This window comes from Lissotriton helveticus, chromosome 1_2 (genome assembly GCF_964261635.1).
Source record: "Lissotriton helveticus chromosome 1_2, aLisHel1.1, whole genome shotgun sequence".
In the NCBI taxonomy this organism is placed as follows: Eukaryota; Metazoa; Chordata; class Amphibia; order Caudata; family Salamandridae; genus Lissotriton; species Lissotriton helveticus.
The window spans coordinates 422,281,930-422,307,098 of record NC_136058.1 but is presented as its reverse complement, the minus strand read 5'-3'; the positions used below and the strand labels follow the sequence as shown (position 1 = coordinate 422,307,098).

Genomic DNA, 25,169 nt, shown 5'->3' with positions numbered 1-25,169 from the left:
CTGGTGTCGGCCGCGACAGCGTCAGCAGGGCTCTCCAGTCCAGGATACAACTGGCGTCCTACTCCGGGGCTGGCCCAGATATAGGAATGGAGTCCTTTGATGTCTGTACCCTCGCGCCTTAGGGGTCAGAGGGGCCAGGATGATGGTGTCCAGACACCCAGCAGGGGGGTGGAGCCAGCGCCCAGGGAGGCCGGAGGGCGATCGATACCAGGCGTCCGGGGACGGCTGGAGATCCATCAAAACTTCCCTCTTCTTGGATCTGTTGAGTGGCCACTCGACCACCTGGGTGGATCTTGGTGCCTCGATGTTGGGGCTTCGCTGGGGCCTTGGTCGGGGCGAGGCCACGTGCTCAGGACGTGGTTCGTGACGTGATGGGCCCAAGATGGAGTCAGGCCGGTAGTGGTGGTCCGGGGTGGTAACCGGACCGGCAGTATTGGGGCATGCAGGGTCGGGCAAAAGGGGCCGCCTGAAGCTCGGCGGAGGGCCGATGTCGTTCTGGGCCCGCCATGCGGGAGGGGTAGGACCACGCCATGAGGCCGGGTCCAACAACCCGCCATAAAAAGACGTTTTCCAAAATAAAACCTTACCTACCCCGAACTGGTCTTAGGTCTCTTCTTGATCCCACACCACAACTGGTGTCAGAAGTGGGATATCCCCCTTCCATCCTGCAACAGAAGGTGGACCAAATCATACAACACCTTATAAAGGGACAAGAAAAGTTAGAATGGGCGGTAGAAAGACAAATGACGTCGGCTCAAGCAGAGAGGGAAGTTTTCAAGAACACCATTACGGTCCAAATCGAAGGCTTAAAAAGGCGGTCCAAGAACCCAGTGCTTTACCCGGTGGGGAACGAAGAGCCACCCCGACGCATCCCTCGGGAGTATCATTACAAAAATACAACACAGGGGAAGATCCAGATGCCTTTCTGACTAACTTTGAAAGAGCAGCCCGGGCCTGTGGTTGGGCAGAAGAAAAATGGCCCTTCTTTCTGGCCCCATTGTTAACCGGGAAAGCTCAGGCTGCATACCAGGTGGCCAATGCCACAGGGAATACGCCATATCAAGAGATCAAAGAAATAATACTGGACCACTTAGGATTAGATTCAGAGGCCTATCGTGTAAGGTTCAGGAAAGAAAAAGGAATTCCTGGTGAAAACCCCAAGACTCTATATCTCCGGTTAAAAATGGCAGCCGATAAGTGGCTGAAACCCGAGAGCAGGCCCAAAGAAGAGATAATGACTAGTATATACTTGGAACAGTTTCTGGAAGCGTTACCATACGGAACCCAACGTTGGCTTAGGCAACATTCTGGCCTTACTGCCCACAAGCCGTAGAGACGGCCACCAAATATTCCCGAGCGCAGCCTAGGTCTCTCCCTTGGGACCAAGAAAAAACGACAAAGATGTCCGCAGTACCAAAACCCGAGAGGAAGTTCAAAGTCGGCCCAGAGCAGCCAAAAGTGAAACCCATAAGTATGGAACCAGATTTCAAAGGCCCCCAGTGCTTCGAGTGCGGCCCCTGAAGAACCAATGGAGGTGGGGTACATACCTAAGGCCGGGATTTACACCGCTGAGATGGGACCATCGTTCTATGTAAGGGTAACGGTCAATCAACTACAAATAAGGGCGCTCTTGGATTCAGGATGCAGGCAGTCCGTGATCCAAAAGAAACTAGTGCTACCCCAACAGCTCATTCCCAGGTCCCTAGTCCATAGTAGATGTGTACATGGGGCCTTAAACCCTATCCATTGGCGCACATTACGATTACCCCCTTAAGGAGAAGTCCTGGGTCAGTGAGAGTAGGAGTGGAAGATTCCCTTTCTGAAGACCTCATAATAGTGGTAGACAACCCAGATTTTTTGGACCTGTTTCAGAGGGAACTTAAAGAACCTAAATCTGAAAATCCAAATGCATGCCCGGCCCTCTTGTCTACTGAACCTTGGGTACTGGATCGTAGTTTCCACTTCGCCCAAATTAACAATGCCACCGCTTGGGAAAAGGCCCATGTGGATCAAGCCCAACCTAGTCAAAGCTTCCCTAAATTCTTGATAAAAGATGACCTGTTATATAGGTTAGGTAAACCCATGGATTCCCTTCAATTGTTAGTACCAAAAGAATTCAGAAAACAAGTCCTGTTTTATGCCCACACTCACCCAACAGCTGGTCATTCAGGTGCCGAAAAAAAGACACAACACCTACTGAAACTTTTTTATTGGCCAGGGATTTATAAAGAGGCAGAGGAGTATTGTAAACAGTGTGACATTTGCCAGAAAAGAAATATGTATAAACCCCCTGCTGTTCCCTTACAACCTCTCCCTATATTGGGGACTCCATTCGAAAGGGTAGGCATGAACATTATCGGGCCCGTTCCTCGCACTGCAAAAGGACATTCCTATGCCTTGGTCCTAGTGGACTACACAACTAGGTTTCCGGAGGCTTTTCCCTTAAGAATCCCCAATGCTAAGAACATAGCCGAGAAATTGATAGAATTATTCTCGAGGGTGGGATTTCCAAAGGAAATCTTAACAGACCAGGGGACCCCGTTCGTCTCCAAACTGATGAAGGAAGTCTGTAAATTGCTAGATTTGTCTCACATAAAAACCTCAGCCTACCACCCCCAAACGGATGGGTTGGTAGAAAGGTACAACAGGACCTTGAAAACAACCCTAAAAAATGCTCTCTATTGAACACAAAGACTGGGACCAAGTCCTACTGTTAGCACTATATGTACTGAGGGCCCAGGTACAAAGTAGTTTAGGTTGCTCGGCCTTTGAACTGCTGTACGGCCGACAACCTCGGTCCCTCTTGGAAATAACGAAGGACACTTGGGAACAAGAGAAACACCACGAACAGAAAACCCTAGTAGAGTATACTCAACAGCTGAAGTCCAAGCTCAGAAAACTAAGAGATTTGGCATACTCTTCCTTAGAAAATAGCCAGAACAGGCAAAAGAAATATTATGACAAAGGCAAGAAATGGAGAACCCTAGAAAAGGGAGACTGGGTTTTAGTGTTGTTACCCTCCTCCACTAATAAATTCAGGAGTGAATGGCTGGGTCCCTATCCCATAGTAGACACCATAGGGAGAACCACTTACAGGATCCAGATCTCCCCTTCGAGGAGGCATGCCTTTCACATCAATCTATTAAAAAAATGGATAGGTCTGATACCCAAGGTAGCTCAATTCGGAATCCCTACTGGGTCAGAGCAGAGCACCTTAGAACAACTGCCTGTTAATGAAGAACTTACATACGCCCAGAAAACTGAGCTCCAAAACACCTTACATCCCTTCTCTCCAATGTTTTCGGACCTGCCAGGACGACCACATATGATAGAGCACAAAATAGAAACCGAACCAGGGAAATGTGTTAAACAAAAACCCTACAGGGTGCCGGCAGCACGACGACAGGATATAAAAAGGGAAGTACAGGACATGTTCAAGTTGGGGGTTATCCGTCCATCTAGAAGTAACTGGTCGTCCCCTATTGTAATGATTCCTAAACCAGACGGGATGACCCGGTTCTGTATGGACTTTAGAGCTGTAAATAACATCTCCTCCTTTGATGCCTATCCCATTCCCCGGGTGGATGATTTAATAGAAAGGATAGGTGAAGCCAAGTTTATTACCACGCTAGCCTCACTAAGGGGTACTGGCAGGTACCACTTAGGGAAGAAAATAAACGAAAGACTGCCTTTGCAACAGAGGAGGGCCTATATGAGTTCAACGCCTTGCCCTTTGGGCTACATGGGGCGCCTGCGACCTTCCAGAGGTTGATGAATACCATCCTACACCCCTTTTCCTCCTTCTGTTCCGTCTATCTTGACGACATTGTAATTTTCAGCAATACCTGGTCAGGCCACTTAACACACTTAACAGCTATTCTGGAAGCCCTACACAAGGCAGGGTTACACATTAACTCAAAAAAATCTAGAGCGGCATACTCCAAGGTTAAATACCTGGGGTATATGTTGGGGGAAGGTGTTATAGCCCCTCAAGAGGAAAAAGTAAAAGCCATCATGAATACTCCCTTCCCCAAAACAAAGAGAGAGATACGAGCCTTTCTAGGCCCTATAGGATATTACAGGAGATTTATAGACAACTTTGCGGTGACAGCAGCTCCGCTCACAGACCTTTTAAGAAAGGATATTAAACCCTCCTCCATCCTAAATCCTTCGGAGGAGGCTAAACAAGCCTTTAAGACCCTTAAAGTGGCCATCACTACAAGCCCAATTTTGATACCTCCCAACTTCAGTAAACCTTTCTCTTTAGCCATGGATGCTTCGGACATGGGCTTAGGAGCTGTATTGTCCCAAATAGGAGAGGACGGATTAGAACATCCGATTCTCTACATTAGCCGGAAACTACATCCTAGGGAGTGCAAATATCCCACGATCGAAAGAGAATGCCTGGCGATAAGGTGGGCGGTGGAGAAATTAAAGTACTACCTAGAAGGCAAGCCTTTTGTACTTTATACAGATCACGCCCCGCTACAATGGATGAATAGGACCAAAGCCCATAACCCTAGAGTACTCAGGTGGTTCCTTTTTCTACAACCTTTTTCTTTTTCAATACAACATCGAAAGGGCACTGAGAATGGAAACGCTGATTTCCTATCCAGACAATTCGTCTTTCCAATCGGCAACAACCAGGGGGGGAGGAATGTAACACTGGGCAGGGGACGGGAGGAAAAGAACCGGATAATGTTGAGTGGTGGCGTAGTGAACTGACGTCCTCCCCCTCTCTGCCTCATTATCAGCATGACTGGAACAGGGGAGAATCCTGTTCCTGGGAACTAGCCGACTAATTGGATGACGGCCCCTTTAACTGGAAGACACACGAGTACGCAGCTCCACCCCCTGATGACGACGCAGGATTCCTAGTGGGTAAAAACTCGGAAGAAGATGTCCTGGCTTGTGACATCACCGACCAAGGATCGAGAGTGGGAGAGCAGCCCGGAGGAGCAGAGAACGGAGCTTTTGGAGGCGAACCCGAGGACGACAGGAGTAAGGCAGGAGGCCACCGGATCCGTGAATCGCCGTGCCACACTCCCGAGGGAGGAGTGCGGCTTCAACAGGTACGGCAGCGTTTGGCGGGCTGGGTAGGAAGACGGGGTTCTTCTAAACCGTAGCCGAGTGTGTGCCAAAATATCTGCCCAACCTTTCTTTGTCGTCACCGTGTAAATATACCCCTCCTAACTAGTAATCACGCCTCTGCACCCTCGCACGTTTAATAAAGTGTTTAGTACCTTAGCACGGGTGTCCCCTGCACTTGACCGGTTCCCTGTTGGAGAGTCCAGATAGAGTACATATCCTGATGATCTGTACCGGTTTCTTTTCCCTGGCGGAGTCCAACGAGGAGTTAGGAAGAACGGAACATCCCCTGAAGTCTGCTTCTTAACCATCTGGAAACAAGACCATAACCAGATGCCATCACGGACCCCAGAGCTTTTCAGAGAGACACCTTGACAACCCGCCATAAAAATACGTTTTCAAGATCCGGACGCTTGTCCTCCCCGGGAGCGGAAATGGTGCTTGCCGCCAAGTATCCTCCGGGATGCAGCGGATGTTGAGGACATACGTGAGGCCATTACCTCCTACTTTGAGAGCAATGACTTGCCTGAGACTCCTTTTTCAGTGGTCTGGGATGCTTTTAAGGCCACGATACGGGGGCATATTAAATCCCTTGCGATCGCGAGGACGCGTGAGGCGCGAGCGGTAGAGGATAGACTAGCGGATGACCTAAAGAAAGCGGAGGCGCAAGACCAGGGCGGCTCTACTCAGCGGTCGAGGCGCCACCTGGCAAATCTTCGAGGCCAGCTTCGGATGTTGCGCATGAATAGGGCAGAAAGATCCCTTTTGGCATTAACGCAGAAACATTTTGAAGGAGGGGACAAGGTGGGGAGACTTTTAGCGAGGAGACTGAGGGCCAGAGCTGCTAAGACTCACATAGCGAACGTTCAACTACCGAATGGGTCCAGGGTCACGGTGGCTAAGGATAAATGCCAGGCTTTCCGGGATTACTATACCTCACTTTACTCTGCGGAGAAACCGCCTCCTGAGCTGGTGGAGGAAGTGTTAGGGCAGTATGGTGGGGCAACATTACACCCCTATTTTGCGGAGCTCCTGGAGGAGTCGATTACACAAGAGGAGGTAACCTCGGCTCTCCGAGAGCTCCACCTGGGGAAAACACCAGGGCCCAACGGGCTCCCGCTCTCCTTCTATCGCATGTTCCAGGCTCAACTGGGGCCCTACCTTCTCCGGCTCTATAACTCTTTCACTGATTAACAGGGACCTTTCCCGGATATGGGATTGGCTGAAATTGCTTTAGTCTTGAAGCCTGGGAAAGACCCCACACTGTGCTCGTAATACCGCCCGATAGCTCTATTGAACACCGACTTTAAAATATACACCAAGTTGCTGGCGAGGCGGCTGGACCCCCATATGCCTGGCCTGATAGACCCTGATCAGGTAGGTTTCATACGCGGCCGACAAGGGGCTGACAACGTACGTAGGGTGGCACATCTGGTGGGGAAGGCCCATCACTGGCAGACCCCGGCCTGCCTCCTCTCTCTAGACGCTGAAAAGGCGCTTGACCGGGTGGACTGGTCTTTCCTCCGGACGGTCCTCCACAAGATTGGGATTGGCCCGAAGATGGTCACTAGAATAATGGCGCCTTACGTTGCACCGCGGGCCAGGATTCGCGTGAACGGACAGCTCACGGAGCCGTTTAGTATAGGGAGAGGAACCAGGCAGGGCTGCCCGCTCTCGCCTTTACTATTCGCCCTGGCGATTGAGCCATTGGCGGACATGATTCGTCGAGCTCCGGACATTCATGGCATCCTCTTAGGTGGCCAGGACCATAAAGTGGCGCTCTTCGCAGATGATCTCATCCTTACCCTCAGTAAGCCCCGGGAGTCCTTACCAGCGGTGCATTCTACGCTCTGCCTCTTTGAGCGTGTATCAGGCCTGAAAATTAATCACAGCAAGTCCTGGGCGCTCAACCTTACGGTCCCCAAAACGGAAATCCCCCCCCCTAGAGCAGATATGCCCTTACCACTGGACGGAACACCATATCCGCTATCCCGGCTTGCAGCTAAACCCCTCGTTGGACGGCTGGACGCATGTTAACTGGAGGGAATGCCGCAGATCGGTCCTTGAGGATTTGCGGAGATGGAAACTGCTGGTACCGTTGTGGCTGGGTAGACTCAACGCGATAAAGATGTCCATCCTACCCAAACTTCTTTACTTATTCCAGTGCCTACCTACCCCAATCCCGCTTCATAATATAAGGGGTTTGCAGAGAGACTTAACCAACTTTATCTGGGGGGGAAGAGGCCACGATTCTCCCAGGCACTCCTTATGGCGCCGCGGGATCATGGAGGGCTGGCATGTCCTAATTTGGTGGACTACTATTGGGCTGCCCATCTCCGCTTCATGATTGAGTGGGGCACCACGGAGAGTGAAAAGGGGTGGCTCCATATGGATAGAGCTGTGACTGGACATACCATCTGGGACTTGGCGTGGAAACATAAGGCAGGGCGTTCTCCGAGCGCCTACTTGGCGGTGCCCATGAAAACGGTGTTGGAGATATGGGACAGGATAGCGGTACGTAGGGGCCTCATGACTTTTCCTTCTCCGCATACCCCAATTGAGGGGAACCCGTGGTTTCCGCCGGCTCACCGGACTAGAGCCTTCCATAGGTGGTCTCAGGGCGATTGTAGGGTGCTTACAGACCTTTTTGACGGGGGCGCCCGTAAGACTTTCACCCACTGCAGGGAGGAATTTCGACTCCCGCCTGAGGCTGAGATGCAATATATCCAGCTGCGGCACTGGGTGCTGGTGGATGCGACGTACCAGGCGGCTACCCGTGCTTTTACCCCGTTCAGGCGGCTAGCGCGTTCTTGTACGGAAACGAAGGGCTTGATCTCCAAAATATATCAGATTCTGAAACACCCTCAAGTGCCGCCTTCCCAAGCCTATCAACAACGATGGCACTCTATTTTGGGTGCTGACGTCATATCAGCGCAGTGGCTCCGTCTGTGGCGGGATATACCTAGAGTGTATCGTAGCATACCGCAACAAGAAAACGCATATAAAATGATGACCCAGTGGTACTACACACCGCAGCGATTGCACAAAATGTTTCCAACCTCTTCTCCTGAATGCTGGAGGTGTCGACCTGCGCCTGGGGACTCTCTGCATGTCTGGTGGACCTGCCCCTTGATAACCGTCTTCTGGAAGGAGGTCCTGAGTCATATTAGGGGGGTCCTGGGGTTTCCTCTGCCTGATGCCGCTAGTACAGTGTTGCTGGGTGTCTAACCTGCGAATCTGCTGGCGCTGACCCGGAGTGATTGGATACTAGCGCTACAAATGCTGGGTGCTGCCAGACAACTCATCGCCCTGTACTGGAAGAAGACGGAGGCGCCTCCCATTGCTGTGTGGTTTGTGAGACTCTGGCATGTCATCACCATGGAGCTACTTTCAGCTAGATTGCAGTCTCGCAACACGCGCTTTAAGGCGGTGTGGCAACCCCTGGTGAAATATTTGTGCAAAGTAGACCATGCGCGAAACATGCCCCCTAAGCTTAGGGCGCTGCGTTTAGTGGATGATGCTGTGCTTCCCCCTACATCGAACAGGCCTTTGCTATAACAGTCCTTGTGCCCGAGGTATAGAGCTTGGCGAGCGCTCCCGTTCTCTCCAAGGTTTGGAGGGGCAATCTTCCCCCTGTCTCCTCCACTGTACTCTAGGCCCTTTCTCTCCTCTTTTCTAATTCTTTCTCCTTACTCTCTTCTGCTGCCCTTTCTGTTCTGATGCCTCTCTTTTAGGCACCCTGTTACAGTTCGGACCACTCTGGTCCGGTAGGTTCATCAGTTCTAGTTCCTGGATTCCATTCGGCCCTAGGGGCTAGGCTATTATTGGTAGTCACTTCCCGGTATACCCTGGGTTTTTTCAGACGAGGCCGGCCCTATTGGGTTGTAGGCAGAACGCTGTGTATAATGCTATGACTTAAGTACACTCTCAATATTATAGTAGTGCATTTTCTCTGACGCGGCCGGCCCTTCTAGGGTTGTGGGCTTATCGCTGTGTATATGTCACTTCTATGCGTACTCCCTGTTTCGGGGGTGAAATAAAAATAGATTTGAATATTTAAAAAAATACGTTTTCCAAAATAAAACCTTACCTACCCCGAACTGGTCTTAGGTCTCTTCTTGATCCCACGCCACAGTCACACACTACAACATCTTTCCCTTTAGACCGAAGATAACAGCCTACAATAAAAAAATAACCAAAAAGCAACAAAACTAGAAAATGCATTTCCAAAAGCTGCAAAAGAGAAACTGTTAATACAAATGAACAATATTCAACTTTGTTGGTACCTTAGTAATGTGCTTACTTCTGGGCTTCACTCCATCTGCAGCAATAACGCTCTGAAAAGAGAAATTACTGCTGTGAGTCTCAGAGTCTTCAGTATTACTGGTCTCAGTCACGAAGACTGTGGTGTCGGAAGATAACTTTCTCTTATTTGGCTTCATAGATCCACCAGTCACGCCATCGCTATTAGCAGACAGGCCACTGTCAGCAGCATCATAACTTCAGGCAGACCAGCAAAGCGGATCTCACCACTCACATTGGGTGAACAGACTTGTCTCTGCTACATACATCCACTCTGTTCTCAAATTTGATTGGGGCTCTCAAAATGCAAAGAGCTGCAATATATTCCTCACACTTTCCTGACTACCTTGTTTTAAAAAGTTGTGACATTCAAGCGTGATTCTTGGTTCATCTCCAAGCTGAATTTTTTTAGAGGTTCTATTGCCACACAACTGTTGTCAGAATGAACTTTCAAAGCCATTCAATTAACCTAGGATCAACCCCCTGGTACCTAAGCACGGAACAGGCAGGCTTAACTTGAGGTAATATGTCAAATATTTATGCAGAAACCAAAAAAGTAAAAGTCAAAATGCAAAACAATAAAATAAAAAAAATAAAAATAGAAAAAAAAGTAAAATGCATTGAACAAAATGACACTAAAATGACAAAATCCAATAAGGGGAATGAGATATGAACTGTAACGCTGTAAGAATCACAAGGTGCCAATGGATGAGGGGCCCGGGCATGGATTAGTCTCTCTGGAGCTGACTGCCAAGTCTGAGTGAACTTGTTCTCCCAGTTCAGCTGGAAGTCACTATACCGGAGGAAGGGCTTTAAGTGGAATGAAAAACCTTGTGATGGCTCCCAGAGGGACGTGGTCAATGTAATGAAGGGCGTGGCTTAAAAACCCAAACTGAAAATCCATGCTCTGCATAGTGCGTCCCCCCCTCTGGTATTTTGCTGCTTCGCCATTCCATCCATATATAACAAGTAACATTACATCTACTACAAGCCAGGACTATTGGCTTTGTCAATGGTTGTTAGTTGCACAAGATAAATATGCAACAGCGATGGCTTCAAAGTTTGAGGGGGGCTGCTAAGGGTGAGAGGGGCTGCGAGAGGTGAGAGAACTGTAGCTGGTGTGAGAGCGGCGCTGCAAGGGTGTGATGGGTGCTGCGAGGGTGTGATGGGTGCTGCGAGGGTGTGACGGGTGCTGCGAGGGTGTGATGGGCGCTGCGAGGGTGTGATGGGCGCTGCGAGGGTGTGATCGGTGCTGCGAGGATGTGAGAGGCGCTGTGGGGTGGTGAGAGGACGCTGTGAGGGGTGCTGCTGGGGATGAGAGTTACAAAAAACACAGTTGATGGACAGAATGTAGAACAATGTCATACATTCACCCCAGTACAAGGATCTGGGCCTAAATCCATCGTTTTTTTGCACTCCACAACACCCTGGGTTAGACACTGGCTATATGCAAATCAGCTCTGACCCTTTGCCACATGGGAAAAGTCCAGTCCGAACTACCAAGCCATGTCTTTCCCAGAACGGAATCAAGCATCCAAGGACCGGTTTCTGGCTATCAGCCTTCATTCTGCCTGGATAGCTTGACTCCAGTGGTGTGGAGAGCCTGGGACTCACGTCTGAGCATACCCAGCCCACTGGGGATGAGAGTGGCGCTACTAAGGGTGAGAGGGGCTCTGCTAGAGGTGAGAAAGAACTCCAGGTGGTGTGAAAGCTGCACTGCTTGAGCGAGAGAGGGCCTGGTGGGGGTAACAGATGTGCTGAAGAGGGAGCGAAAGGGCACTGTAGTAGACAAGCAGTAATTCGGGGGATCGAAGGGTAACACAGGGTTCGGGGACGGGGGCTGCAGAGTGCAAGGGATGCCCTGCAAGGGGGGAGAGGGGACATTGCTGGTGGGAGAAGGGCACTGACGTGTACCTGGGAGCTGTGCATGAGAGGGGATCGCTGCAGACTTCATCGAGGGCATTGAAGAGGGGAGGCTGGGGGCACTACCACAGTGAGGAGTGCCATGGCAGTGGCTAACAACAACAAAAGGATGGAGCAGATAGTGTGATAAGTGTGTAAACAGGCGCTCTTCTGGTGTGAGATTGGATGCCCCACGGAGGGAGGCCGGGCAGCGCGTCACTGGTTGAAGGTGTAACTCGGGAGTGATCAGAGGTGCGCGTCTGGTAGTGAGCCGTCACAGTGAGAGCTTGAAAGGAGTGAGTTTGTATGGGGGGGTGGGGAGTCCCTGTCTACCGGGACTGTGTGTGCACGCGTGTGGTTGAGGTGTGAATAGGGCGCACACTGCAAGAAGTCACTGTGGGGAGAGTGGAAGTGTGCACGGGTGATAGTGAGTGTATGGAATCACCGTGTGAAGGTTGTATCCGTGCAGGTGGTGAGGAAGCAAGGAGAGGGTGAACCAGTGTGTAATGACTGTCTGCTGGAGGGCTGTGTGCAGCGATGAAGGGCTGCTCGTTGAAGGTGTGTGCAGCGTGATTGTGAGGGGACTGTGAGTGCAGGTAGTGTCTGAGAACAACTGTCTGCCAGCAGTGCGTGATACGTCACCGATGCCCTGAAAACGCACTGGCGGTACATATATCGCTGTGACACCCCTCATGGAAAGTGCGTGCAAGGCGCGTGTCTTCAGAGAAATGTGTGCACCGGGAACCATTGTGCAGACGTTATATCAGAGGGAGTGTGTCAGTGAGATTGTGCATAGAGAGGCTTCTTGCAGAAAGTCACTACAACAAAGTGTGTGCAGGGGGAGTGCGTGTATGGGGGTCACCAGCTAGGAAGTCACCACAGCCGATTAGGAAGTCAATGCAAGAAAAGTGTGTGCAAAGGGGGTCACCAGCTAGGTAGCCACTAGCTACTGCAGGGAGAGTGCGTGCAGGGTGAGTGAGTGCATGGTAAATACCAGCTAGGAAGTCACAGCAAGGAAAGTGTGTGCAAGGTAAGTACGTGCATGGGGGGTCACTGGTTAGGAAGTTATTGCGACAAAAGTGTGTGCAGGGTGAAGGCATGCATGGGGGTCACCAGCTAGGAAGTCGCTTTAAGAAAAGTGTTTGCAGGGTGAGTGCATGCATGTAGGTCACCAGCTGGGAAGTCGCTTTAAGGAAAGTGTGTGCAGGATGAGTGCATGCATGGGGGGGTTACTGGCTTGAAAGTTATGTGGCCTACACTGTCATCCACTCGAAAGGGTGTTCTGTTCTGTATTATTACATGTGTGGTATACGAGGGTCCGAGTAGGATTGCATGCCATGAGTAAGCAGGGGGCAGTTATTCCGCAGCTGTTTACTCCTGCCGCTCATGAGTATTCTAAGGTATGGGTAATCCACACGCACAGGGGTGTAATCACTCAGAAAAACACAGCAGGCCGCACATGATGAATACCACTTTAATTTGACAAGTCCCAAAGACAGCTCCGTGATCAAGAACAGAGAATGGTGCATGTGTGCGTGCTTACGTGCGTGTGTGGGGATTGCCCTAGAGTAAAATGTCAATGTCTGTGTTCCCTCACAGATTTTCTGTAATTTTCGCCAATACTGCGCTTAAGGACCCTAGCTCGCGAAGATATCTGCTTGTGGGTTATTATGTTAACATTTTAAATGCTGCACCTTTTAATTTGTTACGATATGAAAAGATCATTAACCCGCACCGGCTTTGATAATGGGAAGGAAAGCATTTTTAAAGGGAACTTGCGAGAAAGTAGCTCTTTTTCGAGGAAATATTGTTTATTTGTGGCGGATTGCTGTGTTCAAGTTGTACATTTGGGAAAAACCTGATCTATGAAAAGGCCAATATTCGTGATGTCCATAAAACTTAAATCTGGTAGTAAACATCTGGCACACTCCGAGATGCAAGTAACACTGAACGGCCTGTCCCAAACAAAATACTGGCTGCGCACGGAGTTTGCAACGCGTGGGACGTGATCGTCCACGGGTAAAATCGATATAAAGCAAGGCTTTTGACTTCAGCGTGCATTTATAGCTCCTGGGAATTCTGTGCTACATGTCCACCACCACCATGTCCACCACGTCCACCCCCACCAAGTCCACCACCACATCTACCACAACCACGTCCACCACCACCATGTCCACCACCACCATGTCCACCACCATCACCACGTCCACCACCAGGTCCACATTAACCACTACCATGGCCAACACCACCACATCCACTACCACCACCACATCCACTACCACCAGCACATCCACCACCACCACATCCACCACCACCATGTCCACCACCACCACGTCCACCACCACCACTACGCCCATCAACACTACGCCCATCAACACCACATCCACCACCACTACGTCCACCACAACCATGTCCACCACCACTACGTTCACCACCACCATGTCCACCACCACCACATCCACCACCAAACCCACCTCCACCTCTACCACCACCACATCTACTACCACCATGTCCACCACATACACCACCACCACCACCATGTCCACCATCATCAGGTCTACCACCACCACGTCCACCACCACCACGTCCATCACCACCACGTCCATCACCACCATGTACACAACCACCACGTACACAACCACCACGTACACAACCACCACGTATACAACCACCACGTACACAACCACCACGACCACCACCACCACGTTCATCACCACCACACCCACCACCACAACGTGACCACCACCACCACCACATCCACTAACAACATCACCTCCACCACCACGTCCACCACATCCACCACTACATCCACCACCACCACCTCCTTCACCATCACCACATCCACCACCTCCACCACGTCCACAACCACCTCCACCACCACCACCACCACCACCACTACGTCCACCACCACCATGTCCACCATATCCACCACTGGGTCCACCATCACCATGTCCATCACACCACCACCACCACCACAGCCACCATGAGTCCACCACCACCACATCCACGTCCACACCCCACATCCACCACCCCCACATCCACCACCACCGCGTCCAACACCACCATGTCCACCACGCCACATCCACCACTGCCACATCCACCAACACCTCCACCACCACCACGTCCACAACCACCACCTCCCCCACCACCACCATGTCCACCACCACTACATCCACCACCACCAGGTCCACCACATCCACCACCACCAACACCACCACATCCACCACGAGACCACCACTACATCCACGTCCACCACCACCACCACTTCCACCACCACATCCACCATCACTACGTCCACCACCACCACCATGTCCACCACCACCATGTCCATCACCACCCCCACGGCCACCACCACATCCACCACGAGGCCACCACCACGTCTACCACCACCACATCCACGTCCACCACCACCATGTCCATCACCACCACCATGTCCACCACGAAGCCACCACCACGTCTACCACCACAACATCCACCACCACCCCCCCCACATCCACCACCGCGTCCACCACCACTGCGTCCATCACCACCACATCCACCACCACCACATCCACCACAACCACCACGTCCACAACCACCACCATGTCCATCACCACCACATCCATCACCACGTCCACCCCCATGTCCACCACCACCACGTCCACCACCACCACCTCCACCACCACCACCACACCCACCACCACTACCACCACCACGTCCACCAACACCATGTCCACCACGTCCACCACTACCATGTCCACCACCACCGCCACATCCATGTCCTCCACCATCACCACCACCATGTCCACCACCACCACCACTTCCACCACCACACCAACTTCCATCACCACCATGTCCACCATCACCACACCCACGACCATGTCCACCACCACATCCACCACCAACACATCCATGTCCTCCACCACGTCCACCCCCACATCCACCACCCCCACATCCACCACCACCGCGTCCAACACCACCACGTCCACCACGCCACATCCACCACTGCCACATCCACCAACACCTCCACCACCACCACCACGTCCACAACCACCACCTCCACCACCTCCTCCACCACCACCATGTCCACCACCACTACGTCCACCACTACCAGGTCCACCACATCCACCACCACGTCTACCACCACCAACACAGCCACCACCACATCCACCACGAGACCACCACCACATCCACGTCCACCACCACCACCACGTCCACCACCACAATGTCCACCACCACCACCATGTCCACCACCACCATGTCCATCACCACCCCCACGGCCACCACCACATCCACCACGAGGCCACCACCACGTCTACCACCACCACATCCACGTCCACCACCACCATGTCCATCACCACCACCACGTCCACCACGAAGCCACCACCACGTCTACCACCACAACATCCACCACCACCACCCCCACATCCACCACCGCGTCCACCACCACCGCGTCCATCACCACCACATCCACCACCACAACCACCACGTCCACAACCACCACCATGTCCATCACCACCACATCCATCACCACGTCCACCCCCATGTCCACCACCACCACGTCCACCACCACCACCTCTACCACCACCACCACACCCACCACCACTACCACCACCACGTCCACCAACACCATGTCCACCACGTCCACCACTACCATGTCCACCACCACCGCCACATCCATGTCCTCCACAACCACCACCACCATGTCCACCACCACCACCACGTCCACCACCACACCAACTTCCATCACCACCACATCCACCATCACCACACCCACGACCACCATGTCCACCACCACATCCACCGCCACCACATCCATGTCCTCCACCACCACTACCATGTCCACCACCAACACCACCCCAACCACCACCACATCCACCACCATGTCCACCACATCCACCACCACCAACACGTCCACCACCACTACGTCCACCACCATCATGTCCACCACCACTACGTCCACCACCATGTCCACCACCACCACGTCCGCCACCACACCCACCTCCATCACCACCACGTCCACCATCACCACACCCACCACCACCACGTCCAGCACCACTACCACCATCACCACATCCACCACCACCATGTCCACCACCACCACATCCATCACCACCACGTCCATCACCACCATGTCCAAAACCACCATGTCCACATCCACCACCCCCACCAACACCACGTCCACCACCACGTCCACCACATCCACCACCACCATGTCTACCACGTAGACCACATCTACCACCACCACCACCCCATCCATGTCCTCCACCACCACATCCACTACTACCATGTCCACCACCAACACCACCACATCCACCACCACCTCCACCACGACCACGTCCACTACCATCATGTCCACCACCACTACGTCCATCACCATCACCATGTCCACCATCACCACACCTACCACCACCACATCCACCACCACATCCACCACCACCACATCCACCTCCACCACGTCCATCACCACCATGTCCAAAACCACCATGTCCACGTCCACCACAACACCCACCACCACGTCCATCACCACATCCACCACCACCACTACTTCCACCACCACCACGTGCACCACCACCACCACATCCACCTCCACCACCACGTCCACCTCCACCACTACCACCATGTCCACCACATCTACCACCACCACCACCACCACGTCTACCACCACCATGTCCACCACATCCACCACCACCATGTCCACCACCATCACCACGTCCACCAGGGAATGCCCGCGGGGGAGGAGTAGCTATACTCTTTAAGAAAAACCTAGCTGCAACTAAAATCTTGGCAGAAACAGTGGACCTGGCCGACATGCTGGCAGTGAAAGTTATGTTTGACAATTTGTGTTTAATCATCCTCACTGTCTATCGCCCGCCAAATTCCACCTCGGCCTTTAACGACTTATTTATGGCCAGCATATCAGATATATGCTCACGTTATAAGAACATAGTAGTCACGGGAGACTTTAATCTACACTGGGACAAGGAGAAAAAGGAGCCAGCAGCTAGCTCTTTGGAGACAACAATGTGTTCACTTGGTTTCAGGCAACTGGTAGACTCCCCTACGCACATAAAGGGTCATATCCTTGACCTAGTTTGGGTGTTGGATCCCAAGATCACCTCAGTAAAAGTCCTCCCCTGTATCTGGTCAGACCATCACCTGATATACTGTGATGTCCCTATTGGTAAAAAACTCCCACAGCCCCCACCAAAAATTAAAAAGACGCGTCAATGGAAAAATGTTGATGCACAAACATTGACTCTGTCGCTCAGGGAATTCACTCGACCCACGGCGCTAGTCGCCGACATAGACCAAGAGTGTAGAGATCTAATGGGTGATCTAACAAGGGCAATTGATCAGATTGCACCAGTGAAATCCCAGAAAATGAATAGTGGTGGAAAGGGAGCCCCCTGGTTCACACCAGCTCTAAGAGAGCATAGGAAAACTCTGCGAAACGCTGAGAGAAACTGGAGGAGAAAAAAAGATCCCGAATCCTGTGAACAATACAGGCAGCTGCTCCGAGCCTATAAAAAACAAATACAGGAATCTAAAGCGACATTCTATGAAAATCGCATTAATAAGGCAGATAACGTTCAAAAGGAAACTTTTAAAATCCTCACGGAACTAAGTAAAAGAACTCAACCTACAGAGACCACCCTCAATTGCGACACCTTTCAGAAATACTTCCTAGAAAAGGTTGAGGTTATTTTACAAGAAATAACAAGTACCAGAGTTGGCTCCACTGAACTACATCCTGATAAAACTCCAGGTGGAATGTACTTGTCTAGTTTTCCCCCGATTGATTCCTTGAGCCTAGACACCTTAATGAGGAAAACAAAGTCAGGCTCTCCAGCCGACCCATGTCCTCCTAGTGTGTTTCGCCTAGCCCGCCTCAGCCTAGAAGAACGCATTCTGTCCATGCTAAATAGGTAATTGAACATGGGACAGCTGCCAGCTAGCTTTAAAGAGGCCCGAGTGAAGCCCCTAATCAAGAAAGCTGGGGCCGATCCCAAAGTATTAAAAAACTATCGGCCCATCTCCCAGCTTCCATTTCTATCCAAGGTGCTTGAGCAGCATGTTTTGAAGTCCCTGGCTGCGTTCCTGGAGTCTAACCATCTGCTCCATGAGATGCAGGCAGGGTTCCGTGCCCACCATAGCACCGAGTTAGTCATGCTCTCGGTGCTGGACGACCTTAGAGGGTTGGCTGACCGAAAGAAACCAAGCGCCCTGATACTTTTAGACCTATCAGCGGCGTTTGATACCGTCAGCCATACCATACTCCTGGATAGGTTGGCCGGGTTTGGGTTTCGGGGCTCTGCTTACCTCTGGCTGGAATCCTTCCTGTCCGGGCGAACCCAGAGGATTCAGCTGGGAGAGGAGGTATCAGGAGTAGGAGACCTGACATGTGGGGTACCCCAAGGCTCCGCCTTGTCCCCCTTATTGTTCAACTTATACCTGCAACCACTAATAAGCACCTTGGTTGAGATGGGTTGTCGGGTGTTCAACTATGCAGACGACACCCAGTTGTTGCTGAGCATAGATGACACTGTACGGGCCCAGTCACTGGCACAGGAGATTCTTAGGTACACAGTCAACTGGATGTCCAGGAATCTCCTGAAGATTAACCCCGAGAAAACAGAGGTGTTAATTGTATCATCCACCTGTTCCCCCTGGTGTGACCTCTACTGGCCCCAGGAATTAGGGCCCACCCCTAAGCCAGCAATCGTGGTCAAAAGTCTGGGCATTAGAATAGACGGCGCCCTCTCAATGACCAATCAAATCTCTGCGGTAGTAGGTACTTGCAACGGCATCATAAGACAACTGCGCAAACGTGTTCCACTTCTCTCCCAGTCCACGATCCGCACGATAGTTTCTGCCACCATACTGTCGAGGCTGGACTACGGAAACGCGCTCTACCTGGGCTTACCTAAAGCCTTAATAAACAGACTGCAGGTAGTCTTAAATGACGCGGCAAGATTAATCTTCAGACTTCCAAGGAGATCACATGCATCCCCGCTGTTGCTGAATCTTCACTGGCTACCAGTGACGCAAAGATTGGCTTTTAAGAGCCTCTGCATAGCCCACAAGGCCATCTATGGGCAAGCCCCTTCCTATATCAAGGAAAGACTAGTCATATACAGGCCCGAAAGAAGCCTAAGGTCCTCCGAGGCTCAGTTGCTTGTAAGTCCTCGGTTCAGGCTAGCAACAAAAGGAGGGAGATCCTTTTCGGTCCTACTGCCCAAAATGTGGAATGAGCTGCCGGAAGCTCTTCGCAAGGAAGGAAACCTGTTACGCTTTAGGAAAGCCCTAAAGACAACCCTATTTAGAACAGCGTTGAGCTCAGTATAGACCTACCTCGCCTCCTGTTGCTGCCCGAGCTGTGATGTCATTGCGGTCAAAAGCGCCCTGAGACCTGTCGGTTACTTGGCGCTATATAACCGACACAAACATAAACACCATCACGTCCACCACCATCACCACATTCACCAACATGTCCACCACATCCACCAACACCACATCCACCACCCCGTCCACCACCACCACCATGTCCACCACCACCACCGCATCCACCAACACGTCCATCACCACCACCACATCCACCACCATGTCCACCACCACCACTACCTCGTGCACCACCACCATATCCATCACGTTCACCACCACCATGTCCACCATCACCACCATGACACTCACCTGCACCACCACCCCGTCCACCAGCACCAAACCCACCACCACCACATCCACCACCACTACTACCACCACCACATCCACCACCATCACGTCCACCACCATCTCATCCAGTACCACCACATCCACTACCACCACCACCACGTCCACTACTACCACGTCCACCACCACCACGTCCACTACCATCACGTCCACCACCACCACGTCCACCACTACCACGTCCACCACTACCACGTCCACCACCACCATGTCCACTACCACCACGTCCACCACCACCACGTCCACCACCACCGCGTCCACCACCACCACATCTGCCACCACCATGTCCACCATCACCATGTGCACCACATCCACCACCACAATGTCAACCACCATGTCCACCACCACCACCACGTCCACCACAACCACTAACACACAACACCACGTTCACCACCACGTCCACCACCATCATGTCCACCACCATAACATCCACCACCACCACATCCACAACCACCACATCCACCACCACCTCCACCATGTCCACCACCACCATGTCCACCACCACCACCACGTTCACCACGAGGCCACCACCAAGTCTACCACCACCACGTCCACCACCACCGCGCCCACCACCACCACATCCACATCCACCACCATGTCCACCACCACATCCACCATCACGTCCACACCCACATCTACCACCACCATGTCCACCACCACCACGTCCACCACCGCGTCCACCACCACTGTGTCCAACACCACCGCGTCCATCACCACCTCGTCAATCACCACCACGTCCACCACCAACAAGTCTACATCCACCATGTCCACCACAATGTTCACCACCACCAGCATATCCACCACCACCACGTCCACCACAACCAAGTCTACCACCACCACGTCCACCACCACGTCCACCACCACCACCACATCCACCACCACCATGTCCACCACCTTAATTTCCTATGCAATGAATAACGTTAACAGATTTTTCAGTGGCGCATATGCAGAAAAGTCCTCTTCCTGTTGGAAATTAAGAGAAACTTAACCCCTCACCCAAACAATACATTTACGGAAAAAAATGGACTGAATGAGAGCCGTGGCTTGCGGCCTTTGTGCTACAGTAATATTACACCTGGCGGCCAAGAAACCAAGCGCGTAGAAGCCCTGAGAGCACGGCCGCCGCGCTGCAGATGCACGCACCGCGGCGGCCATCTGTGGGTACTGCCCCGGTAGCTCGCGTGGTTTAATGTAACAGGCCATTGGCTTTAAATAGATCCCACGGGCTTCCCAGGGGCGGGATACACTTACAGGGATAGATTTAATCTTCCATGAAAAATCTGTGGGATGCCAGTGGATCATGGGACAAACAGTATATGTCCATCTTCACTATTGACCCAGTAATGCACACCAGAACCGGAGTCCTCAACGACAACTGTGGCAATCAAACCACACATACAGGTATCTAGGTCATCAATAGGATTGCTTCTGTTGTGGGGTGGGAAGGGGGAATTCCATAAATCTAATGCCATATGAATATAATTGAATTGGAGACTTTACTATAAGGACAATAATACTTCAAGAAAGTAAGCGGCCACTGAGGCATTTATGCACACACATGTTTATTTGTTGACAGGAAAATACACTATGCAAAATGTTTCAGTAACTGACAGCTTTTGGTTAATCCTGGGCAGAATCATTCAAATTCAAACTTTGTTGACAACGAATTAGAAATTTATGGTTGTGTGTACAGCGCCGTAGGCCATAAGGGCCCACACAAAAGCTTCAAATTTAAGTTTTCTAATGTTACTAAAAAGACCATGGGACTGAAGATAACAAGCATTTGCAATGTAACAGGTAGCGCATTTACACAAGTTTAAGCTATTGGGATTGTAAATAACAAAGCATTTTATTTATGTTTTGAAACCCAAAACATAAATAAAAGGCATTGTCATTTACAATGCCAATAGCTCAAACTTGCGTAAATGTGAGACCAATTTCATTGGAAATGCTTGTTCCAGTTTGTTTTGTGTCCAAACACAAATTTGGTAGCAAGTAGCAGGTATACCCCAACTGCCTGGTTTTTAGTAAACATCAAATGAATCGCTAGTGGGCTGCCAACTATCAGGGTTGCATTGAGATAGAGAATATTTACGGGCACCAAAATAAAAATGCTCACCATTAGTGAATAGCTGAAGAAGTGGCATCTATAAGCTAACTGTAATGCACAGGTATCATGCAAAAGGAAAATAATAATAGACTACTGCATAGAATATCTGTGCAATGCAGTAAAAAAAGTACATAGATATGCAAGTCAGATTCAGAGAGGACTATATTCATTCTATATCATGCATTACAATATTTTAGTTTTCTCCCACTGGAAACTTGCTCTGCCCAATAAAAGTTAATGTTAACATGTTCCCCCACGTTTCATTAAAACTCTCCCACATTGTTGTACCAAAATACATTGAAGCCTTCTTTATTCATGTACATGAGGGTATACGCTGCTCATGTGCATGTTTATATTACGTGAATCACGGTTCATTACCCTTAAAGAGAGACATAATAGATTTGCAATGTCCTTCTCTGTGACATTACTGCACACTGCCTATGCTAATTTGCAAACCCTGCCCTCTAAAACGTATTTTTTGTTTTATTTAGGGCTCGTGCCCCCTGTACTTTTCATGTTTGTACTTGCGGTTTGCTGTTTTCAGTATCTGTATGGACTTAAATATACAAAAGTGATGTTATTACAAGCCTTAAAACAGCAAATGTGTCACAAATTGTGGCTTATGTGAGGATGGAGGGACAGGAAACTGATTAGTTAAGTGGTGAATAAATACACCAGCCTCGTCACACTCACACTTCCTTGAAGACTTGACGAGCCTGTCTGCTCTGACACTTCTGGAAAGTTAGGGAAGGATTAGCAGAATGAGCAGCTTTTACTCCCATGGGACCACCAAGAGCAAAGGAGATACAGCGGCCCCGGCTCAACTGCGATCCCTTTTTGAAGAACATGGAAATGCACATGTAGCTGGGGCGGTCGCCGGGAGGATCTAGATCAGTGATACTCAAAGTACGGCCCGGGGGCCGCATAAAGCCCTCCAGGTCATTACATGCGGACCCCTGGGCAGCAGCAGCACTGGGCTGCCGTTTACTCGACTTAGAACTAACTTGAAAAAGAAACGTACATATACAGCAAACACTTATTTAAAGGTTAATTGCAGTTAGGAAAAGGAAGTAACTAGGCTCTTAACTTTAGGAACACCTTCATTCTTAAAGGCAGCCACTAGATATACATGCTTTGTTTCCCCATCCCAGACTTTATACCCCGCTGGCATCAGTGCGACCCTCGGTCACACCATAGACCAAACTTTGTGGCCCCCGAGAAAATGTTTGTGAGTACTCATGACCTAGATCAAGAAAAGGCGGAAGTAGTTAGACACGAGGACGGAACAGAAGCTTGCATCTCTAAAAGCCACAAACAGGAACCAATGAAAACAAGCATTGGCATAGCCAATAGGTCTCGCCTTTGGGACCTTATAAGTGTTTAGCCTTGCAACAGTTGATGTTGTTGCACCAAGGATATTGTGCTGGATAACAAAACACTTATAAGGTCCCAGAGGCGAGACCTACTGGTGATGCCAGTGCTTGTTTACCTGATGGGCATCGGCTGACCTCTGCCTGGTTACTGAGGCCCTAGTGAGATTAAGACATATTTGGGGGAGTTTTAGCCTCATCAGATGAAGCTGTGCAGGCCCAGGTGCAATGAGGCGCAGTCGGTGCGTTCTTTCACTTTCGATTGGCGGGGCTGCCCCCCCTTTACTCTGGTGAAAGACACAAACGGGATTCAAGTCGATCTTCTCATCACAGACTTTTCAGGCAACACAAATGTCACCGTTTGCTGAGGCCTTCAAACGAGTGACCTGTAGTATCCTTAATTTGAGTGGAAGTAGGAAACTGAGAGTAGATGTAGATTGGAATAAGTATTTATTCAAGAGAGAGAGAATATGCGTGCAGCTCTAGTAAAGGTACATCAAGAATAACCTAAGATCTACCAGTTACTGTTGCCTAGCACCTAAACATTCCAATTACATATTTAACATTCCAATTAAAGGAATATGCCATTACTACACATCCTCCTTCTTACAAAGAATAAAAAAATTTTTTAAAAAAAATTATACAAATCATTAATAAACTATAAAGAATTCTCAATACTCTGAACCCAACAATTTACACATTAAAATAAATTTAGTAAATTCTGCATCTTCTAAATTGAACCGAACAGAACATGTGAGAACAGAGCATGAGCAGAACAGAACATGTGAGAACAGAGCATGTGAACTCAACCCCAACCATCCCCTTTTTCCAAAAATGCAAAAAATATAAGGGAGAACCAAATCATCAATAAATATGTCACCAACATTTTAAATTGTGGCACCAACATTTGATCATTAATATCAAACCTCAATGTTCCGAATACAATTAACTTGAACATCACTATCTTCAGACTCTGAAACAGATGATTCATCTTCATATTGAATATAAGTAACTTTTTTCTTAGAAAACTTCTTGTTTTTTCGGTTGCAAACCCTTGAGAAATGACCCACCAATCCGCATTCTATACACTTTGCATGCTTAGCAGGGCATCTCTCAAAAGTGGCGGCATGTGAATAACTCCCACATCTAAAACACACCACATCACTAAATTTCTTTCTTTCACCACTCTCACTAAATTTCTTTCTTTCACTACCCTCCCATTCCTTTCTATCACGAAAATTACTATTTCCTCCCTCCAACTTATCTTTATACCCTGCTTTCTTCTCTATTACCTTGGCCACTAATTATTTTTCCTCTTTGTTATCTTGCGACAAAGTGACTTTAGCACATCGGTCAGACAGTTCTGCCTTTTTAACTAAAGCTACTATATCTTTAAGACATTTGTCTCCTTCTACCCACAATTTATCCTGTAATACCTTATTCTTAGTATACATCACTATCTGGTCACGTATAAAGTCATCATGTAACTGAGCAAACTCACACTTCCTAGCTAACTTTTTCAAGGCTGAAACAAATTCTTCTACCCTCTCATTTTTCCCTTGCTTCCTGTGGAAAAATGCATGCCTGGTCACAGCAATCGATACTGAGGGAGAGAAATGATCATCCAAATCCATTAAAGCACATTCAAAAACATCAGAATTACTTTCTACTCTTTTATGTGAGTGCATATC

General features: G+C 50.1%; 1 protein-coding gene across 1 annotated transcript in view; it reads right to left on the bottom strand.

The window, feature by feature from the left end:
• The window catches only part of LOC144807450 (uncharacterized), a 147,332-nt gene that overhangs the window by 111,363 nt on the left and 10,800 nt on the right, over positions 1 to 25,169 (bottom strand). The window contains exon 2 of the mRNA XM_078673121.1: positions 9,375 to 9,425. The gene's annotated coding sequence lies outside the window, so the exon portion shown is untranslated. The remainder of the gene's footprint in view (positions 1 to 9,374; positions 9,426 to 25,169) is intronic.